General features: G+C 47.5%; 6 non-coding genes across 6 annotated transcripts; all 6 read right to left on the minus strand.

Annotated features, from left to right (window-relative positions):
* Positions 1 to 704: 704 nt before the first annotated feature.
* Positions 705 to 895, minus strand: LOC130311347 (U2 spliceosomal RNA). Its single transcript, XR_008859750.1, has one exon. It is a non-coding gene; the product is annotated as a U2 spliceosomal RNA (small nuclear RNA).
* Positions 896 to 2,983: 2,088 nt separating this feature from the next.
* LOC130311348 (U2 spliceosomal RNA) lies at positions 2,984 to 3,174 on the minus strand. The gene has a single exon (XR_008859751.1). It is a non-coding gene; the product is annotated as a U2 spliceosomal RNA (small nuclear RNA).
* Positions 3,175 to 5,263: 2,089 nt separating this feature from the next.
* LOC130311349 (U2 spliceosomal RNA) lies at positions 5,264 to 5,454 on the minus strand. Its single transcript, XR_008859752.1, has one exon. It is a non-coding gene; the product is annotated as a U2 spliceosomal RNA (small nuclear RNA).
* Positions 5,455 to 14,123: 8,669 nt separating this feature from the next.
* On the minus strand, positions 14,124 to 14,314 carry LOC130311360 (U2 spliceosomal RNA). Its single transcript, XR_008859765.1, has one exon. It is a non-coding gene; the product is annotated as a U2 spliceosomal RNA (small nuclear RNA).
* Positions 14,315 to 16,406: 2,092 nt separating this feature from the next.
* LOC130311350 (U2 spliceosomal RNA) lies at positions 16,407 to 16,597 on the minus strand. Its single transcript, XR_008859754.1, has one exon. It is a non-coding gene; the product is annotated as a U2 spliceosomal RNA (small nuclear RNA).
* A 2,081-nt stretch (positions 16,598 to 18,678) lies between these two features.
* Positions 18,679 to 18,869, minus strand: LOC130311351 (U2 spliceosomal RNA). The gene has a single exon (XR_008859755.1). It is a non-coding gene; the product is annotated as a U2 spliceosomal RNA (small nuclear RNA).
* Positions 18,870 to 20,519: the final 1,650 nt, after the last annotated feature.

The following is a 20,519-nucleotide window of genomic DNA, read 5'->3' on the forward strand; positions in this document are numbered from 1 at the left end:
TGCACAGAATTTAGCAAGGGCCTCGCACCTTCTGATGCATCAGGTAGGTGCACAATAGCATAGCCTAACCCTCTGTACTTTGGTCTATATTGATGCGGGACATAGACAGCCAGCTGATGACCAATCCATTAGTGCAATGGATGGCTGGAAGCATTTGTCTTTGCCTTTGCAATACCACAGAAGCAATGCATGGTCAATGTACAGCAATGACACACCTGTGTGAACAGCCAGGAGACCCCCCCCCCCCCCCATGTTATGTTACATAGTTACATAGTTAGTACGGTCGAAAAAAGACATATGTCCATCAAGTTCAACCAGGGAATTAAGGGGTAGGGGTGTGGCGCGATATTGGGGAAGGGATGAGATTTTATATTTCTTCATAAGCATTAATCTTATTTTGTCAATTAGGAACATTCAGCACCCACCCGCTATCAAGGCAGCTGCCTATCATGTCATGCCCTACCTGCACAGGTGTGCTGGCTACTCAAATGATCCAATTAAGGAGGCCATTTAGTCAGCAGCAGCAGAAGTCCTGTGCCTGGACGCTCCAACAGCGGCCAGACACAAGCAGAAGCAGAAGCAGCAGCAGCACCACCTTTTGTTTTTTGGCTGCAGCAGCAGCAAGGCCCACAGGGCTGGCTAGCTGGCTAGCCAGCAAGCAGGTAGCAATGAAAGTAGGAATCTTTCTTTTTAACCCTGTAAGGGGGTGGTGCACTGTACCCGAAGATACTGCCATATCGGGTCAATGCATAGGGCGACGGAAGCAAGCTTCGAAATCGGCCCCCGTTCTCAAAAATCCATTTAATATATGGTCCCCAGATAGGGGACGTATCAGATATTAAACTGATAAGAACAGATACTACACTTGATCTTAGCCAAAAGGCCGAGAAGCGATAACCGTGAAAGGGGCGGGCCCAACAAGGTGCCCTTCATGGGCACTATCACTGCTTGCTGTCAGGGAGGCTGCCAGACAATTTTCCATGCACACTCTGGGCTGGGGGGCAGTCAACCACCAGTACACACAGCAGAACCTAAACCCATACCATTATTGCTAAGCAGCAAGACAGGGGCCCATTGCACTCCCACGGGGCCTTTTTAAATGCAATCCATAACCCGGATTTGCCAGGAACCCTTCTTACTCCTCCTACTTGCATGTGACACTGGGCTTAGGATCTGCATAGGAAACACACACACAAGCACACACCAACCTTTGTTGCCTGCAGATGCCTCCTTGGCTGTCCCCAAACGGTATCAAACCAACACCCACGGGAAGCTGTAAGCATAGAGGACATGCCTGCACCCCATTGGACTTACCTGTGTGGGTTAAACCCGGGTTATTTGACAACCTATGGCGGTGATGGTTCTGCTCAGGCAGAGCAGTGCTGATGCTCCTCATAAAGCTGTCGCTGCTGTGAAGGTTCTAGGTGACATCACAAATCCCTATGGTTACATACACAACAAAGCTGGGTTGTTGTTGTTTACACTCTGCAAGGCCTGTGGAAGTGAGTGACATCATAGCACTGTAGTTCTGAGGGTTCTAGATGGATGCAACAATCTCCTGTTGCTTCTATGAAGGCCATAATAGACGACATCACCAAACAGCTCCATAGTCACATACACAGCAAAGGAGAGATGTTGTTTACACCTAGTGATGTCAGTGGTATTGAGTGACATCACAGCACAGTGCTAAGGCTCCTGGGCCTGGACACAGCAGCGGCTGCAATATCTCAACGGAGAATACGTTTATATATATGTGTGTGTGTGCGCGTATATATATATATATATATATATATATATATATATATATATATATATTTCTCCGCCGAAATCACTTTTAAACCCATTTCCACCTTTTTTTCCCTTCTCTTCCTCTTACTTTTTTTTCACGTTTTTTTACGTTTTTCTCCTTTTCGCCTCTTTTCTGGGCGTATTATTCTTCTTTTTCTTCTTTTTTTTCGTCTAATGCATACCCCATCAGTGCAGCAATGCTTATTCAATACCGCCAGCAGATGGAGACACTGGGGGATAATTTTCTAAGGATTTATACTGATTTTTCCTGTCTGAATTTGTCGCACAGAAAGTTGCAGGCCAAATATGTGTGACATTTCTGCGACTTTAGCTTCTAGAGCATTTTTACAACATTATACATAGGTGCTGAATACATAAAAAGCGACTGTTCAGCGACAGACAAGTCGCATCGGCTGAAAGTAGGCCAGAATGTCAGTCCATGTTGGAGCAGGTTTAGATACAGTCTAAAGTATAGATCTCAAAGTCTGTGCACAGAATTTAGCAAGGGCCTCGCACCTTCTGATGCATCAGGTAGGTGCACAATAGCATAGCCTAACCCTCTGTACTTTGGTCTATATTGATGCGGGACATAGACAGCCAGCTGATGACCAATCCATTAGTGCAATGGATGGCTGGAAGCATTTGTCTTTGCCTTTGCAATACCACAGAAGCAATGCATGGTCAATGTACAGCAATGACACACCTGTGTGAACAGCCAGGAGACCCCCCCCCCCCATGTTATGTTACATAGTTACATAGTTAGTACGGTCGAAAAAAGACATATGTCCATCAAGTTCAACAAGGGAATTAAGGGGTAGGGGTGTGGCGCGATATTGGGGAAGGGATGAGATTTTATATTTCTTCATAAGCATTAATCTTATTTTGTCAATTAGGAACATTCAGCACCCACCCGCTATCAAGGCAGCTGCCTATCATGTCATGCCCTACCTGCACAGGTGTGCTGGCTACTCAAATGATCCAATTAAGGAGGCCATTTAGTCAGCAGCAGCAGAAGTCCTGTGCCTGGACGCTCCAACAGCGGCCAGACACAAGCAGAAGCAGAAGCAGCAGAAGCAGCAGCACCACCTTTTGTTTTTTGGCTGCAGCAGCAGCAAGGCCCACAGGGCTGGCTAGCTGGCTAGCCAGCAAGCAGGTAGCAATGAAAGTAGGAATCTTTCTTTTTAACCCTGTAAGGGGGTGGTGCACTGTACCCGAAGATACTGCCATATCGGGTCAATGCATAGGGCGACGGAAGCAAGCTTCGAAATCGGCCCCCGTTCTCAAAAATCCATTTAATATATGGTCCCCAGATAGGGGACGTATCAGATATTAAACTGATAAGAACAGATACTACACTTGATCTTAGCCAAAAGGCCGAGAAGCGATAACCGTGAAAGGGGCGGGCCCAACAAGGTGCCCTTCATGGGCACTATCACTGCTTGCTGTCAGGGAGGCTGCCAGACAATTTTCCATGCACACTCTGGGCTGGGGGGCAGTCAACCACCAGTACACACAGCAGAACCTAAACCCATACCATTATTGCTAAGCAGCAAGACAGGGGCCCATTGCACTCCCACGGGGCCTTTTTAAATGCAATCCATAACCCGGATTTGCCAGGAACCCTTCTTACTCCTCCTACTTGCATGTGACACTGGGCTTAGAATCTGCATAGGAAACACACACACAAGCACACACCTACCTTTGTTGCCTGCAGATGCCTCCTTGGCTGTCCCCAAACGGTATCAAACCAACACCCACGGGAAGCTGTAAGCATAGAGGACATGCCTGCACCCCATTGGACTTACCTGTGTGGGTTAAACCCGGGTTATTTGACAACCTATGGCGGTGATGGTTCTGCTCAGGCAGAGCAGTGCTGATGCTCCTCATAAAGCTGTCGCTGCTGTGAAGGTTCTAGGTGACATCACAAATCCCTATGGTTACATACACAACAAAGCTGGGTTGTTGTTGTTTACACTCTGCAAGGCCTGTGGAAGTGAGTGACATCATAGCACTGTAGTTCTGAGGGTTCTAGATGGATGCAACAATCTCCTGTTGCTTCTATGAAGGCCATAATAGACGACATCACCAAACAGCTCCATAGTCACATACACAGCAAAGGAGAGATGTTGTTTACACCTAGTGATGTCAGTGGTATTGAGTGACATCACAGCACAGTGCTAAGGCTCCTGGGCCTGGACACAGCAGCGGCTGCAATATCTCAACGGAGAATACGTTTATATATATGTGTGTGTGTGCGCGTATATATATATATATATATATATATATATATATATATATATATTTCTCCGCCGAAATCACTTTTAAACCCATTTCCACCTTTTTTTCCCTTCTCTTCCTCTTACTTTTTTTTCACGTTTTTTTACGTTTTTCTCCTTTTCGCCTCTTTTCTGGGCGTATTATTCTTCTTTTTCTTCTTTTTTTTCGTCTAATGCATACCCCATCAGTGCAGCAATGCTTATTCAATACCGCCAGCAGATGGAGACACTGGGGGATAATTTTCTAAGGATTTATACTGATTTTTCCTGTCTGAATTTGTCGCACAGAAAGTTGCAGGCCAAATATGTGTGACATTTCTGCGACTTTAGCTTCTAGAGCATTTTTACAACATTATACATAGGTGCTGAATACATAAAAAGCGACTGTTCAGCGACAGACAAGTCGCATCGGCTGAAAGTAGGCCAGAATGTCAGTCCATGTTGGAGCAGGTTTAGATACAGTCTAAAGTATAGATCTCAAAGTCTGTGCACAGAATTTAGCAAGGGCCTCGCACCTTCTGATGCATCAGGTAGGTGCACAATAGCATAGCCTAACCCTCTGTACTTTGGTCTATATTGATGCGGGACATAGACAGCCAGCTGATGACCAATCCATTAGTGCAATGGATGGCTGGAAGCATTTGTCTTTGCCTTTGCAATACCACAGAAGCAATGCATGGTCAATGTACAGCAATGACACACCTGTGTGAACAGCCAGGAGACCCCCCCCCCCCCCATGTTATGTTACATAGTTACATAGTTAGTACGGTCGAAAAAAGACATATGTCCATCAAGTTCAACCAGGGAATTAAGGGGTAGGGGTGTGGCGCGATATTGGGGAAGGGATGAGATTTTATATTTCTTCATAAGCATTAATCTTATTTTGTCAATTAGGAACATTCAGCACCCACCCGCTATCAAGGCAGCTGCCTATCATGTCATGCCCTACCTGCACAGGTGTGCTGGCTACTCAAATGATCCAATTAAGGAGGCCATTTAGTCAGCAGCAGCAGAAGTCCTGTGCCTGGACGCTCCAACAGCGGCCAGACACAAGCAGAAGCAGAAGCAGCAGAAGCAGCAGCAGCACCACCTTTTGTTTTTTGGCTGCAGCAGCAGCAAGGCCCACAGGGCTGGCTAGCTGGCTAGCCAGCAAGCAGGTAGCAATGAAAGTAGGAATCTTTCTTTTTAACCCTGTAAGGGGGTGGTGCACTGTACCCGAAGATACTGCCATATCGGGTCAATGCATAGGGCGACGGAAGCAAGCTTCGAAATCGGCCCCCGTTCTCAAAAATCCATTTAATATATGGTCCCCAGATAGGGGACGTATCAGATATTAAACTGATAAGAACAGATACTACACTTGATCTTAGCCAAAAGGCCGAGAAGCGATAACCATGAAAGGGGCGGGCCCAACAAGGTGCCCTTCATGGGCACTATCACTGCTTGCTGTCAGGGAGGCTGCCAGACAATTTTCCATGCACACTCTGGGCTGGGGGGCAGTCAACCACCAGTACACACAGCAGAACCTAAACCCATACCATTATTGCTAAGCAGCAAGACAGGGGCCCATTGCACTCCCACGGGGCCTTTTTAAATGCAATCCATAACCCGGATTTGCCAGGAACCCTTCTTACTCCTCCTACTTGCATGTGACACTGGGCTTAGGATCTGCATAGGAAACACACACACAAGCACACACCTACCTTTGTTGCCTGCAGATGCCTCCTTGGCTGTCCCCAAACGGTATCAAACCAACACCCACGGGAAGCTGTAAGCATAGAGGACATGCCTGCACCCCATTGGACTTACCTGTGTGGGTTAAACCCGGGTTATTTGACAACCTATGGCGGTGATGGTTCTGCTCAGGCAGAGCAGTGCTGATGCTCCTCATAAAGCTGTCGCTGCTGTGAAGGTTCTAGGTGACATCACAAATCCCTATGGTTACATACACAACAAAGCTGGGTTGTTGTTGTTTACACTCTGCAAGGCCTGTGGAAGTGAGTGACATCATAGCACTGTAGTTCTGAGGGTTCTAGATGGATGCAACAATCTCCTGTTGCTTCTATGAAGGCCATAATAGACGACATCACCAAACAGCTCCATAGTCACATACACAGCAAAGGAGAGATGTTGTTTACACCTAGTGATGTCAGTGGTATTGAGTGACATCACAGCACAGTGCTAAGGCTCCTGGGCCTGGACACAGCAGCGGCTGCAATATCTCAACGGAGAATACGTTTATATATATGTGTGTGTGTGCGCGTATATATATATATATATATATATATATATATATATATATGTGAGAAGCCTACGGCTGAATTTGTGGGAGGGGCCGGGTGTATTTAACGTTCGGCCTCTCTGCAAGCCGGCACGTTCATCGCACAGCGTTGTTCGCACAGCGTTGGAGACGTTACAGGAAGGGACGTCAGCAAGCGGGGATTTCCGGTTCCGGTCAGGTGAACGGCGGGCGTTCAGCCAGGGGACACGCATCGATCTCCAGGACTGAATCCAGAGGACGGGTAAGCGCTGGATACAGGGGCCTTTAGTGGCCACGCCCGTGAAACGTACAGCCCCGCAAACGGTTCCTCGCAGGGGGGACGGCAGATTCGCAGCCAACTGATTCTGCCAGGGACGCTTAGATGGCAGTGCAGAGTCTGTGAGGGGGGGGTTGATTGGCAGCATGTCGGTACTGAGGATGGTGATAACTTGTTATGTCGTTATTTCTGAGTGATCACCGGCGGTGGTTGTGACAGGGTACGTGCCATGCATATCGCTGACAAGAAGGAGGGTACAAGGTCTTCAATCTTGACGATGGGATAACGTACTATGTGGCTGGGTATTGTTACATTATGCATTTATACTTTATAGGCTTAAAAGTGCGTAGGACAAGTCCTGGCAAAACAGTCAAAACTCATAGGTATGTTCCAAGGTATATGTATTAGCACTGGGAACCGGTAGTTGTCACAGTTGATGCACATTACTGAGATACATTGACAGCTATGATTGATCTGACAAGGCACAGGCTGTGACTACTCTGGAGATGTGATCACGGGGATACCACGTGCAGTGGGGCGGAGGTCATGTCTCCAGGGGGTCAACAGCCGCAGCTCATCCGGATAGATCTCAGTATATGACAACAGAACAGGGGCCAACACAGGGGGGGACATAACAGTAAACCTCTGAAACGACTATTGGCGTCTGACGCGTCAGGGCATGCATGCGCAGGTGTACGCACATGCAGAGGGTGGGTGCAGATGCGTATGCATGTACATGTGGGGGGCATGGTCGTATAAAAAAAAAATAAAAAAGGGGGACGGGTGTCATTCCTTGGACAGGCCCCATGGCTAGCATCACAGGACATACGGAACGCCACACAGGAGCAAACATTGACACTCCCGCATAACAAGGACTACTGGCACGTGGCCAGAGCACACCGTATAGCTCACGTTACGGACTCATAAGAGTAACCAACAACTGCAGTCCGACACGATTTAGGGGCAGCATTCACAGCTGGTCATCTTCAACTCGTTTCCAGGTGTGCTACTGACACGTTTTTCAGAGCATACCACACGTCACGCACATATGTAGGAGTTTAACCTGTTATCCTGACACGCTTTCAGGGGGTGACCTACAGCCAGGTTTGCTACTGACACGTCTTTCAGAGCATACCACACGTTACGCACTTTTGTAGGAGTTAACCCGTTGTACTGACACGATTTCAGGGGGGTAACCTACAGCTGGTTTGCTACTGACACGTTTTTCAGAGCATGCCATCGCGCTACACACTTGAATAGAAGTGAACCGTCACCCTGACACGCATGCAGGGTGGCGGGGGGGGGGGGGACATAACAGTTATTGGCTGCTGACACGTTTTCAGAGCATACCATACGTCATTCATTGGTAGGAATTTAACCCGTTGTCCTGACACGTCTTCAGGGGGGTAACCTACATCTGGTTTGCTGCTGACACGTTTTCAGAGCATACCACACGGCACACGTACGATTAAGCGCAGATCCACTTATCCTGACACGTTCTTCAGGAGGGTAGCTACGACTCATTGCTGCTGACACGTCTTCAGAGCAATACACTTATAATTAGACTATCTCCCGAAACATCTTGCAGGACGGAACCACGACAAGACAGTTGCGGACACATTTTCAGAGCAATTCGCACGAGGCGACACGTTGCGTTCACACGGTCCACGACAGGGGCTTGTGCTCCGCAGGCCTTAGAACCTTATGTCACGATGGTGTAAATGTTGGCGGTTTCACTGTCCCACGATCATGTTTTCACGACAATTGGGATGGTCTAGTATAGTCACGGTCAACGAGCCAGGAGAGTTGGTCTAGGTAGTACACGGTGAGGTGGTAGGCACCTGAGTCGATAGTAGGAATGTTATAGCATGTGTTAATATATCGTGTTGTCCTAGGTCCTTGCCTGACGGTTGACGGTGGTAGTTGGCAGGTTAGTAGCAGAAGGGCTTATCAACTAGAGTCGGAAGGCATACATGGTTTTCATGTTTTATTAATCTCTCCCCGGCACCCGTCATGGCCCGGACAGGTGGAGGCATTATGTCGAACGCATCAGACATCGAAGACACGTTGTCTGTCCCAGAAACCCCTGCCAGGAGTTCCGAGCAGGGAATAGGCACGGCGTACAGATCCTGGACAATTCCCAGATTGATGGAGGAGCTTCGCAAGAAGGGAATTCCATTTCCGGCGGCAGCTAGGAAAGCAGAATTATACAAGCTGCTAACATCAGGACAGGAAGCGAGCGGCAGTCAGCAGGACATGTCAGGGCAGACAGTAGCCACGTCCCTGGCACAACTGCATTCTATGATGAACAGCATGTTGTCCTCCATGTCCAGCCTGGAATCCAGAATGGACACATTCGAGAGGGGTAGTGCGTCCCAAGCATCAGTTCCCCTCGCGGCGGTTGCACCCGCAACCCCAGCTACGCCTATGGTGGCAACTCCTGTAGGTAGGGGAACAACTCCTCCAAAAATCACGCCATCACACTTCATTCCCGCTTCCATCCGCAAGGATATTCTGGACGGCAAGGACGTTAACCTGGCATCCTTGCTTATCAGCACCCAAGACGTCACTGAGACGAAGACGGTAGCATGTGGGGAGGTCTCGGTGGTCTTCAAGAGCAAGGATGCCAGGTTAAACCGCAAGCTCACTATAGTAGAGTTTGTGATTGCTTTCAGCCTATACAGGGATGTGATCTGTACTGAGAAACCAGAGAGGAGGGAAGAGCTGGACCTGTATTTGTACAAATTATCAGAGTTTGCGTACAAATACGGCGGGTCGTACTTCTACGAGTACCACAAGTCCTTTGCGGCAAAGGCTGCGGCAGGGGTCAGTCAGTTCGCTTACGAAACAGACTGGGGAGTGGTAGACACCGAACTGTTTTGTAAGCATTTTGCTGGGTTGAAGGCTCCGACCTGCACCATCTGCCAGTCTATTTCACACACAGCCCCGTGGTGTTCCAGCGCCAGCCACGAGCCTGAGCCAAGTACCAGTAGGGGGGTCACGGCTTCTCCTGCTCCCGGGCACAAGTTCTCGACTGCTGTAGACAAACTGGGGCGCCCTGTGAGGTACCTGGGCAGGAGCCAGGTATGCAACAACTACAACTTGGCAAGTTGCAATTTCAGCAACTGCAGGTTGTTGCACGTGTGCTTGCTCTGCTTCCGGGCCCATCCCAGCTCATTGTGCTCTCAGAGGTCACAGCAGTCGTGACTAGGCGGGGTCCAGGTGGATGCGCTGGCTGGTGTGTTGGCAGATCACCCGGAACGAGACTGGGTACAATGGTTACTCACAGGCTTCAGGTTGGGTTTCCACACAGGCTTAGTGTCTTTACCTCAATCTACGTTTGAGTGCAAAAATTTACGGTCAGCCACGCAGCAACCCCAGGTCGTTACGGAATTAATCCAACAGGAGTTAACCAAAGGCTTCATCATCGGGCCATTCCAGACGTCACCATTCGAAGTCTGGAGGGTCAGTCCGGTCGGGGTGGTGACAGGGAAATTCTCCAATAAAAAACGTTTAATTTACGACTTATCTGCCCCATATTCTTCTGTAGTACCCAGCCTGAATGCCCTGATCCCATCTGAAGAATTTGCTATGAAATATGCTTCAGTCGACCTCGCTATACAAAATATTCTTCAGTTGGGACCAGGTACATGGTTAGCAAAGGCAGATATTGCCGATGCCTTCAAGTTGCTACCAATAGCAGAAGAGTTGTGGAAGTGGTATGGCATAAAGTGGCAGGGCATGTACTATTTCGCCTCAAGACTCACGTTCGGCTCCAAGAGCAGCCCGTGGTTGTTCGAACAGCTAGCAAGAGCATTGCACTGGGTACTGGTAAATGTGTCAGGTTGTAGACACGTCATACATTACTTGGACGACTTTCTCCTGTTAGATCCCCCAGGCGGTAATCCCAACAGTCTGCTAGCACTGAGGTCTTTATTCGACACCCTGGGTATACCAGTATCTCATGGGAAAACGGAGGGACCATCAGCTAAGATTACATTCCTAGGTGTGGTACTGGACACAGAGAGAATGCAGGCCAGCCTGCCCGCAGACAAACTCAGTAGAATTAAAGAAACCATCCAGAAATTCATGAGAACACGAGTGACATCAAGGGTTGAACTACAGAGCTTGCTAGGCATGCTAGCTTTCGCAATGCGGATAATTCCGCAGGGTAGATCTTTTGTATCAAGGCTGTTGGCACTACTGTCACTAGCAACAAAGTCAGGTAGTCCGGTCAAGTTAGGTCCTGAAGCGTTGGCAGACTTACACATGTGGCATGATCACATCAGTCAGTGGAATGGGGTGTCAATTTTCTTGCCAGCTGTCACTCTCGACTCCCCTAAGGTGTACACGGATGCCACAGGCACACTGGGTTTCGCAGCAATCCATGGCGAGCAGTGGATGGCCAGCCGATGGCCACCAGAGGTTATGGATGTCCCTGGGTTCAGCCGCACTTCCGCCTTGTTTGAAGTGTATCCCATAGTGGCAGCAGCACACGTCTGGGGATCCTCATGGTCCAAATCCACGGTCACGTTTTTCTGTGACAATTTGGCCACAGTACAGACAGTTAACAAGGGTAGATCCAAATCATTACAGGTCATGAGTTATTTGCGCAGGCTAGTATGGATAGCACTACAACACAATTTCAACTTCATTGCAGTACACATAGCTGGAACTTGCAACACAGCGGCTGATGCCTTGTCTAGGGGTAACTATGATCTTTTTTTCCAGGTCTCACCAGGTGCGGAGCCAGTAGCCACCACAGTGCCTTCACATCGGGTGCTAACTCTGGATTGAGGCGTTACTCCCTGATAGCAGAAACTTTAGTGAGGAGTTCATTAGCCCCAAGGACAAGGAAGGCTTACGCAGCAGCCATCAGCTTATACAGCTCGTTTCTGGACAGACACGCCTTGCCTTGGGGCTTTAGCATTTCCACTATACTACAGTTCATTGCCTTTTGCCACTCTGACCTGAGCTTGTCTTACAACTCCATCAAGTTACATATATCCGGAATTCAACACTACCATGCTTTACAATTCCCTGAAGAGCCTTCCATATGCTCAATACATCTTATCAAAGCGGCATTAAAAGGGGTTAATTCTACCTCCATCCCGCGGGTGGGTACACGGCAACCTATTACAGGGGAAATCTTCAGAAACATGTCGAATCTTCTCGACTCCGTCCCGTTCGGGTGGTTCCACAGCAAGGTTATCAAGGTCGGCATATATTTGGCGCTTTATGGGTTTTTGAGGCCTGGGGAGATCACTTGTGCGTCACGTTCAGCACCTTTCGTAGACATAGGCCAACTCAGCATTAAGCAAAGTCATGCAGAGCTCACACTACGGGTCACGAAAACCTGCAGGGAGTCCACCATGGTGCGGTATTATCCCTCCGGTAACCCCTGGTGCCCTCTTGCGGTACTCACGGAGTGGGTAAACATCATGAATGGCAAACCAGAGTTAAGGCCACTGCTGCCTTTTGATTCAGCTCCTCTCACCACCGCTCAGTTTGTCAGTCATGTACGCACGTTGATTAGGCTGTTAGGTCTTGACCCACGCTGCTACTCAGGACACTCGTTCCGCATTGGAGCAGCCTCCGCAGCCTCCAAACACGGAGTACCGGTCCATATATTAAAAAAATTAGGAAGATGGAAATCAGATGCCTATGCGGCATACATTCCCAACCCCCAGTTAGAAATGGCGGATGTATTCAAATTTTTAGTGCTGTAATAAATAAAAGTAATTTTGCTTTCACCATTTACCTAACCGTGTTATCATTTTTTGCCCACTATAGGCGTGCCCTCGTTCGCGGTTTGGGCACAATTCAACCGCTGTTAAGATTCAGTAGTAAGGGTCAGTTAGTATCAGTCCAGGTTAAGGCATGTGTGTTCAGTGGCAGGATGTGTTTTACAGGTGGACGAGTTGTGAAACAAACAGATCAAGACAAGCATTGGTAAGTACGTCCAATTCCACTATCATGGGCCACGACCACAAGTGAGAAGCCTACGGCTGAATTTGTGGGAGGGGCCGGGTGTATTTAACGTTCGGCCTCTCTGCAAGCCGGCACGTTCATCGCACAGCGTTGCCCACCCTCCCAAACCCATTTTTCATTTATCACCAATAGGGCATGCCCACTATAGGCGTGCCCTCGTTCGCGGTTTGGGCACAATTCAACCGCTGTTAAGATTCAGTAGTAAGGGTCAGTTAGTATCAGTCCAGGTTAAGGCATGTGTGTTCAGTGGCAGGATGTGTTTTACAGGTGGACGAGTTGTGAAACAAACAGATCAAGACAAGCATTGGTAAGTACGTCCAATTCCACTATCATGGGCCACGACCACAAATATATATTTCTCCGCCGAAATCACTTTTAAACCCATTTCCACCTTTTTTTCCCTTCTCTTCCTCTTACTTTTTTTTCACGTTTTTTTACGTTTTTCTCCTTTTCGCCTCTTTTCTGGGCGTATTATTCTTCTTTTTCTTCTTTTTTTTCGTCTAATGCATACCCCATCAGTGCAGCAATGCTTATTCAATACCGCCAGCAGATGGAGACACTGGGGGATAATTTTCTAAGGATTTATACTGATTTTTCCTGTCTGAATTTGTCGCACAGAAAGTTGCAGGCCAAATATGTGTGACATTTCTGCGACTTTAGCTTCTAGAGCATTTTTACAACATTATACATAGGTGCTGAATACATAAAAAGCGACTGTTCAGCGACAGACAAGTCGCATTGGCTGAAAGTAGGCCAGAATGTCAGTCCATGTTGGAGCAGGTTTAGACACAGTCTAAAGTATAGATCTCAAAGTCTGTGCACAGAATTTAGCAAGGGCCTCGCACCTTCTGATGCATCAGGTAGGTGCACAATAGCATAGCCTAACCCTCTGTACTTTGGTCTATATTGATGCGGGACATAGACAGCCAGCTGATGACCAATCCATTAGTGCAATGGATGGCTGGAAGCATTTTGTCTTTGCCTTTGCAATACCACAGAAGCAATGCATGGTCAATGTACAGCAATGACACACCTGTGTGAACAGCCAGGAGACCCCCCCCCCCCCCCATGTTATGTTACATAGTTACATAGTTAGTACGGTCGAAAAAAGACATATGTCCATCAAGTTCAACCAGGGAATTAAGGGGTAGGGGTGTGGCGCGATATTGGGGAAGGGATGAGATTTTATATTTCTTCATAAGCATTAATCTTATTTTGTCAATTAGGAACATTCAGCACCCACCCGCTATCAAGGCAGCTGCCTATCATGTCATGCCCTACCTGCACAGGTGTGCTGGCTACTCAAATGATCCAATTAAGGAGGCCATTTAGTCAGCAGCAGCAGAAGTCCTGTGCCTGGACGCTCCAACAGCGGCCAGACACAAGCAGAAGCAGAAGCAGCAGAAGCAGCAGCAGCACCACCTTTTGTTTTTTGGCTGCAGCAGCAGCAAGGCCCACAGGGCTGGCTAGCTGGCTAGCCAGCAAGCAGGTAGCAATGAAAGTAGGAATCTTTCTTTTTAACCCTGTAAGGGGGTGGTGCACTGTACCCGAAGATACTGCCATATCGGGTCAATGCATAGGGCGACGGAAGCAAGCTTCGAAATCGGCCCCCGTTCTCAAAAATCCATTTAATATATGGTCCCCAGATAGGGGACGTATCAGATATTTAACTGATAAGAACAGATACTACACTTGATCTTAGCCAAAAGGCCGAGAAGCGATAACCGTGAAAGGGGCGGGCCCAACAAGGTGCCCTTCATGGGCACTATCACTGCTTGCTGTCAGGGAGGCTGCCAGACAATTTTCCATGCACACTCTGGGCTGGGGGGCAGTCAACCACCAGTACACACAGCAGAACCTAAACCCATACCATTATTGCTAAGCAGCAAGACAGGGGCCCATTGCACTCCCACGGGGCCTTTTTAAATGCAATCCATAACCCGGATTTGCCAGGAACCCTTCTTACTCCTCCTACTTGCATGTGACACTGGGCTTAGGATCTGCATAGGAAACACACACACAAGCACACACCTACCTTTGTTGCCTGCAGATGCCTCCTTGGCTGTCCCCAAACAGTATCAAACCAACACCCACGGGAAGCTGTAAGCATAGAGGACATGCCTGCACCCCATTGGACTTACCTGTGTGGGTTAAACCCGGGTTATTTGACAACCTATGGCGGTGATGGTTCTGCTCAGGCAGAGCAGTGCTGATGCTCCTCATAAAGCTGTCGCTGCTGTGAAGGTTCTAGGTGACATCACAAATCCCTATGGTTACATACACAACAAAGCTGGGTTGTTGTTGTTTACACTCTGCAAGGCCTGTGGAAGTGAGTGACATCATAGCACTGTAGTTCTGAGGGTTCTAGATGGATGCAACAATCTCCTGTTGCTTCTATGAAGGCCATAATAGACGACATCACCAAACAGCTCCATAGTCACATACACAGCAAAGGAGAGATGTTGTTTACACCTAGTGATGTCAGTGGTATTGAGTGACATCACAGCACAGTGCTAAGGCTCCTGGGCCTGGACACAGCAGCGGCTGCAATATCTCAACGGAGAATACGTTTATATATATGTGTGTGTGTGCGCGTATATATATATATATATATATATATATATATATATATATATATATTTCTCCGCCGAAATCACTTTTAACCCCATTTCCACCTTTTTTTCCCTTCTCTTCCTCTTACTTTTTTTTCACGTTTTTTTACGTTTTTCTCCTTTTCGCCTCTTTTCTGGGCGTATTATTCTTCTTTTTCTTCTTTTTTTTCATCTAATGCATACCCCATCAGTGCAGCAATGCTTATTCAATACCGCCAGCAGATGGAGACACTGGGGGATAATTTTCTAAGGATTTATACTGATTTTTCCTGTCTGAATTTGTCGCACAGAAAGTTGCAGGCCAAATATGTGTGACATTTCTGCGACTTTAGCTTCTAGAGCATTTTTACAACATTATACATAGGTGCTGAATACATAAAAAGCGACTGTTCAGCGACAGACAAGTCGCATCGGCTGAAAGTAGGCCAGAATGTCAGTCCATGTTGGAGCAGGTTTAAATACAGTCTAAAGTATAGATCTCAAAGTCTGTGCACAGAATTTAGCAAGGGCCTCGCACCTTCTGATGCATCAGGTAGGTGCACAATAGCATAGCCTAACCCTCTGTACTTTGGTCTATATTGATGCGGGACATAGACAGCCAGCTGATGACCAATCCATTAGTGCAATGGATGGCTGGAAGCATTTGTCTTTGCCTTTGCAATACCACAGAAGCAATGCATGGTCAATGTACAGCAATGACACACCTGTGTGAACAGCCAGGAGACCCCCCCCCCCCCCCATGTTATGTTACATAGTTACATAGTTAGTACGGTCGAAAAAAGACATATGTCCATCAAGTTCAACCAGGGAATTAAGGGGTAGGGGTGTGGCGCGATATTGGGGAAGGGATGAGATTTTATATTTCTTCATAAGCATTAATCTTATTTTGTCAATTAGGAACATTCAGCACCCACCCGCTATCAAGGCAGCTGCCTATCATGTCATGCCCTACCTGCACAGGTGTGCTGGCTACTCAAATGATCCAATTAAGGAGGCCATTTAGTCAGCAGCAGCAGAAGTCCTGTGCCTGGACGCTCCAACAGCGGCCAGACACAAGCAGAAGCAGAAGCAGCAGAAGCAGCAGCAGCACCACCTTTTGTTTTTTGGCTGCAGCAGCAGCAAGGCCCACAGGGCTGGCTAGCTGGCTAGCCAGCAAGCAGGTAGCAATGAAAGTAGGAATCTTTCTTTTTAACCCTGTAAGGGGGTGGTGCACTGTACCCGAAGATACTGCCATATCGGGTCAATGCATAGGGCGACGGAAGCAAGCTTCGAAATCGGCCCCCGTTCTCAAAAATCCATTTAATATATGGTCCCCAGATAGGGGACGTATCAGATATTAAACTGATAAGAACAGATACTACACTTGATCTTAGCCAAAAGGCCGAGAAGCGATAACCGTGAAAGGGGCGGGCCCAACAAGGTGCCCTTCATGGGCACTATCACTGCTTGCTGTCAGGGAGGCTGCCAGACAATTTTCCATGCACACTCTGGGCTGGGGGGCAGTCAACCACCAGTACACACAGCAGAACCTAAACCCATACCATTATTGCTAAGCAGCAAGACAGGGGCCCATTGCACTCCCACGGGGCCTTTTTAAATGCAATCCATAACCCGGATTTGCCAGGAACCCTTCTTACTCCTCCTACTTGCATGTGACACTGGGCTTAGGATCTGCATAGGAAACACACACACAAGCACACACCTACCTTTGTTGCCTGCAGATGCCTCCTTGGCTGTCCCCAAACGGTATCAAACCAACACCCACGGGAAGCTGTAAGCATAGAGGACATGCCTGCACCCCATTGGACTTACCTGTGTGGGTTAAACCCGGGTTATTTGACAACCTATGGCGGTGATGGTTCTGCTCAGGCAGAGCAGTGCTGATGCTCCTCATAAAGCTGTTGCTGCTGTGAAGGTTCTAGGTGACATCACAATTTCCTATGGTTACATACACAACAAAGCTGGGTTGTTGTTGTTTACACTCTGCAAGGCCTGTGGAAGTGAGTGACATCATAGCACTGTAGTTCTGAGGGTTCTAGATGGATGCAACAATCTCCTGTTGCTTCTATGAAGGCCATAATAGACGACATCACCAAACAGCTCCATAGTCACATACACAGCAAAGGAGAGATGTTGTTTACACCTAGTGATGTCAGTGGTATTGAGTGACATCACAGCACAGTGCTAAGGCTCCTGGGCCTGGACACAGCAGCGGCTGCAATATCTCAACGGAGAATACGTTTATATATATGTGTGTGTGTGCGCGTATATATATATATATATATATATATATATATATATTTCTCCGCCGAAATCACTTTTAAACCCATTTCCACCTTTTTTTCCCTTCTCTTCCTCTTACTTTTTTTTCACGTTTTTTTACGTTTTTCTCCTTTTCGCCTCTTTTCTGGGCGTATTATTCTTCTTTTTCTTCTTTTTTTTCGTCTAATGCATACCCCATCAGTGCAGCAATGCTTATTCAATACCGCCAGCAGATGGAGACACTGGGGGATAATTTTCTAAGGATTTATACTGATTTTTCCTGTCTGAATTTGTCGCACAGAAAGTTGCAGGCCAAATATGTGTGACATTTCTGCGACTTTAGCTTCTAGAGCATTTTTACAACATTATACATAGGTGCTGAATACATAAAAAGCGACTGTTCAGCGACAGACAAGTCGCATCGGCTGAAAGTAGGCCAGAATGTCAGTCCATGTTGGAGCAGGTTTAGATACAGTCTAAAGTATAGATCTCAAAGTCTGTGCACAGAATTTAGCAAGGGCCTCGCACCTTCTGATGCATCAGGTAGGTGCACAATAGCATAGCCTAACCCTCTGTACTTTGGTCTATATTGATGCGGGACATAGACAGCCAGCTGATGACCAATCCATTAGTGCAATGGATGGCTGGAAGCATTTGTCTTTGCCTTTGCAATACCACAGAAGCAATGCATGGTCAATGTACAGCAATGACACACCTGTGTGAACAGCCAGGAGACCCCCCCCCCCCCCATGTTATGTTACATAGTTACATAGTTAGTACGGTCGAAAAAAGACATATGTCCATCAAGTTCAACCAGGGAATTAAGGGGTAGGGGTGTGGCGCGATATTGGGGAAGGGATGAGATTTTATATTTCTTCATAAGCATTAATCTTATTTTGTCAATTAGGAACATTCAGCACCCACCCGCTATCAAGGCAGCTGCCTATCATGTCATGCCCTACCTGCACAGGTGTGCTGGCTACTCAAATAATCCAATTAAGGAGGCCATTTAGTCAGCAGCAGCAGAAGTCCTGTGCCTGGACGCTCCAACAGCGGCCAGACACAAGCAGAAGCAGAAGCAGCAGAAGCAGCAGCAGCACCACCTTTTGTTTTTTGGCTGCAGCAGCAGCAAGGCCCACAGGGCTGGCTAGCTGGCTAGCCAGCAAGCAGGTAGCAATGAAAGTAGGAATCTTTCTTTTTAACCCTGTAAGGGGGTGGTGCACTGTACCCGAAGATACTGCCATATCGGGTCAATGCATAGGGCGACGGAAGCAAGCTTCGAAATCGGCCCCCGTTCTCAAAAATCCATTTAATATATGGTCCCCAGATAGGGGACGTATCAGATATTAAACTGATAAGAACAGATACTACACTTGATCTTAGCCAAAAGGCCGAGAAGCGATAACCGTGAAAGGGGCGGGCCCAACAAGGTGCCCTTCATGGGCACTATCACTGCTTGCTGTCAGGGAGGCTGCCAGACAATTTTCCATGCACACTCTGGGCTGGGGGGCAGTCAACCACCAGTACACACAGCAGAACCTAAACCCATACCATTATTGCTAAGCAGCAAGACAGGGGCCCATTGCACTCCCACGGGGCCTTTTTAAATGCAATCCATAACCCGGATTTGCCAGGAACCCTTCTTACTCCTCCTACTTGCATGTGACACTGGGCTTAGGATCTGCATAGGAAACACACACACAAGCACACACCTACCTTTGTTGCCTGCAGATGCCTCCTTGGCTGTCCCCAAACGGTATCAAACCAACACCCACGGGAAGCTGTAAGCATAGAGGACATGCCTGCACCCCATTGGACTTACCTGTGTGGGTTAAACCCGGGTTATTTGACAACCTATGGCGGTGATGGTTCTGCTCAGGCAGAGCAGTGCTGATGCTCCTCATAAAGCTGTCGCTGCTGTGAAGGTTCTAGGTGACATCACAAATCCCTATGGTTACATACACAACAAAGCTGGGTTGTTGTTGTTTACACTCTGCAAGGCCTGTGGAAGTGAGTGACATCATAGCACTGTAGTTCTGAGGGTTCTAGATGGATGCAACAATCTCCTGTTGCTTCTATGAAGGCCATAATAGACGACATCACCAAACAGCTCCATAGTCACATACACAGCAAAGGAGAGATGTTGTTTACACCTAGTGATGTCAGTGGTATTGAGTGACATCACAGCACAGTGCTAAGGCTCCTGGGCCTGGACACAGCAGCGGCTGCAATATCTCAACGGAGAATACGTTTATATATATGTGTGTGTGTGCGCGTATATATATATATATATATATATATATATATATATATATATATATTTCTCCGCCGAAATCACTTTTAAACCCATTTCCACCTTTTTTTCCCTTCTCTTCCTCTTACTTTTTTTTCACGTTTTTTTACGTTTTTCTCCTTTTCGCCTCTTTTCTGGGCGTATTATTCTTCTTTTTCTTCTTTTTTTTCGTCTAATGCATACCCCATCAGTGCAGCAATGCTTATTCAATACCGCCAGCAGATGGAGACACTGGGGGATAATTTTCTAAGGATTTATACTGATTTTTCCTGTCTGAATTTGTCGCACAGAAAGTTGCAGGCCAAATATGTGTGACATTTCTGCGACTTTAGCTTCTAGAGCATTTTTACAACATTATACATAGGTGCTGAATACATAAAAAGCGACTGTTCAGCGACAGACAAGTCGCATCGGCTGAAAGTAGGCCAGAATGTCAGTCCATGTTGGAGCAGGTTTAGATACAGTCTAAAGTATAGATCTCAAAGTCTGTGCACAGAATTTAGCAAGGGCCTCGCACCTTCTGATGCATCAGGTAGGTGCACAATAGCATAGCCTAACCCTCTGTACTTTGGTCTATATTGATGCGGGACATAGACAGCCAGCTGATGACCAATCCATTAGTGCAATGGATGGCTGGAAGCATTTGTCTTTGCCTTTGCAATACCACAGAAGCAATGCATGGTCAATGTACAGCAATGACACACCTGTGTGAACAGCCAGGAGACCCCCCCCCATGTTATGTTACATAGTTACATAGTTA

The sequence above is a fragment of the Hyla sarda genome, unplaced genomic scaffold (genome assembly GCF_029499605.1).
Source record: "Hyla sarda isolate aHylSar1 unplaced genomic scaffold, aHylSar1.hap1 scaffold_1625, whole genome shotgun sequence".
Taxonomy (NCBI): domain Eukaryota; kingdom Metazoa; phylum Chordata; class Amphibia; order Anura; family Hylidae; genus Hyla; species Hyla sarda.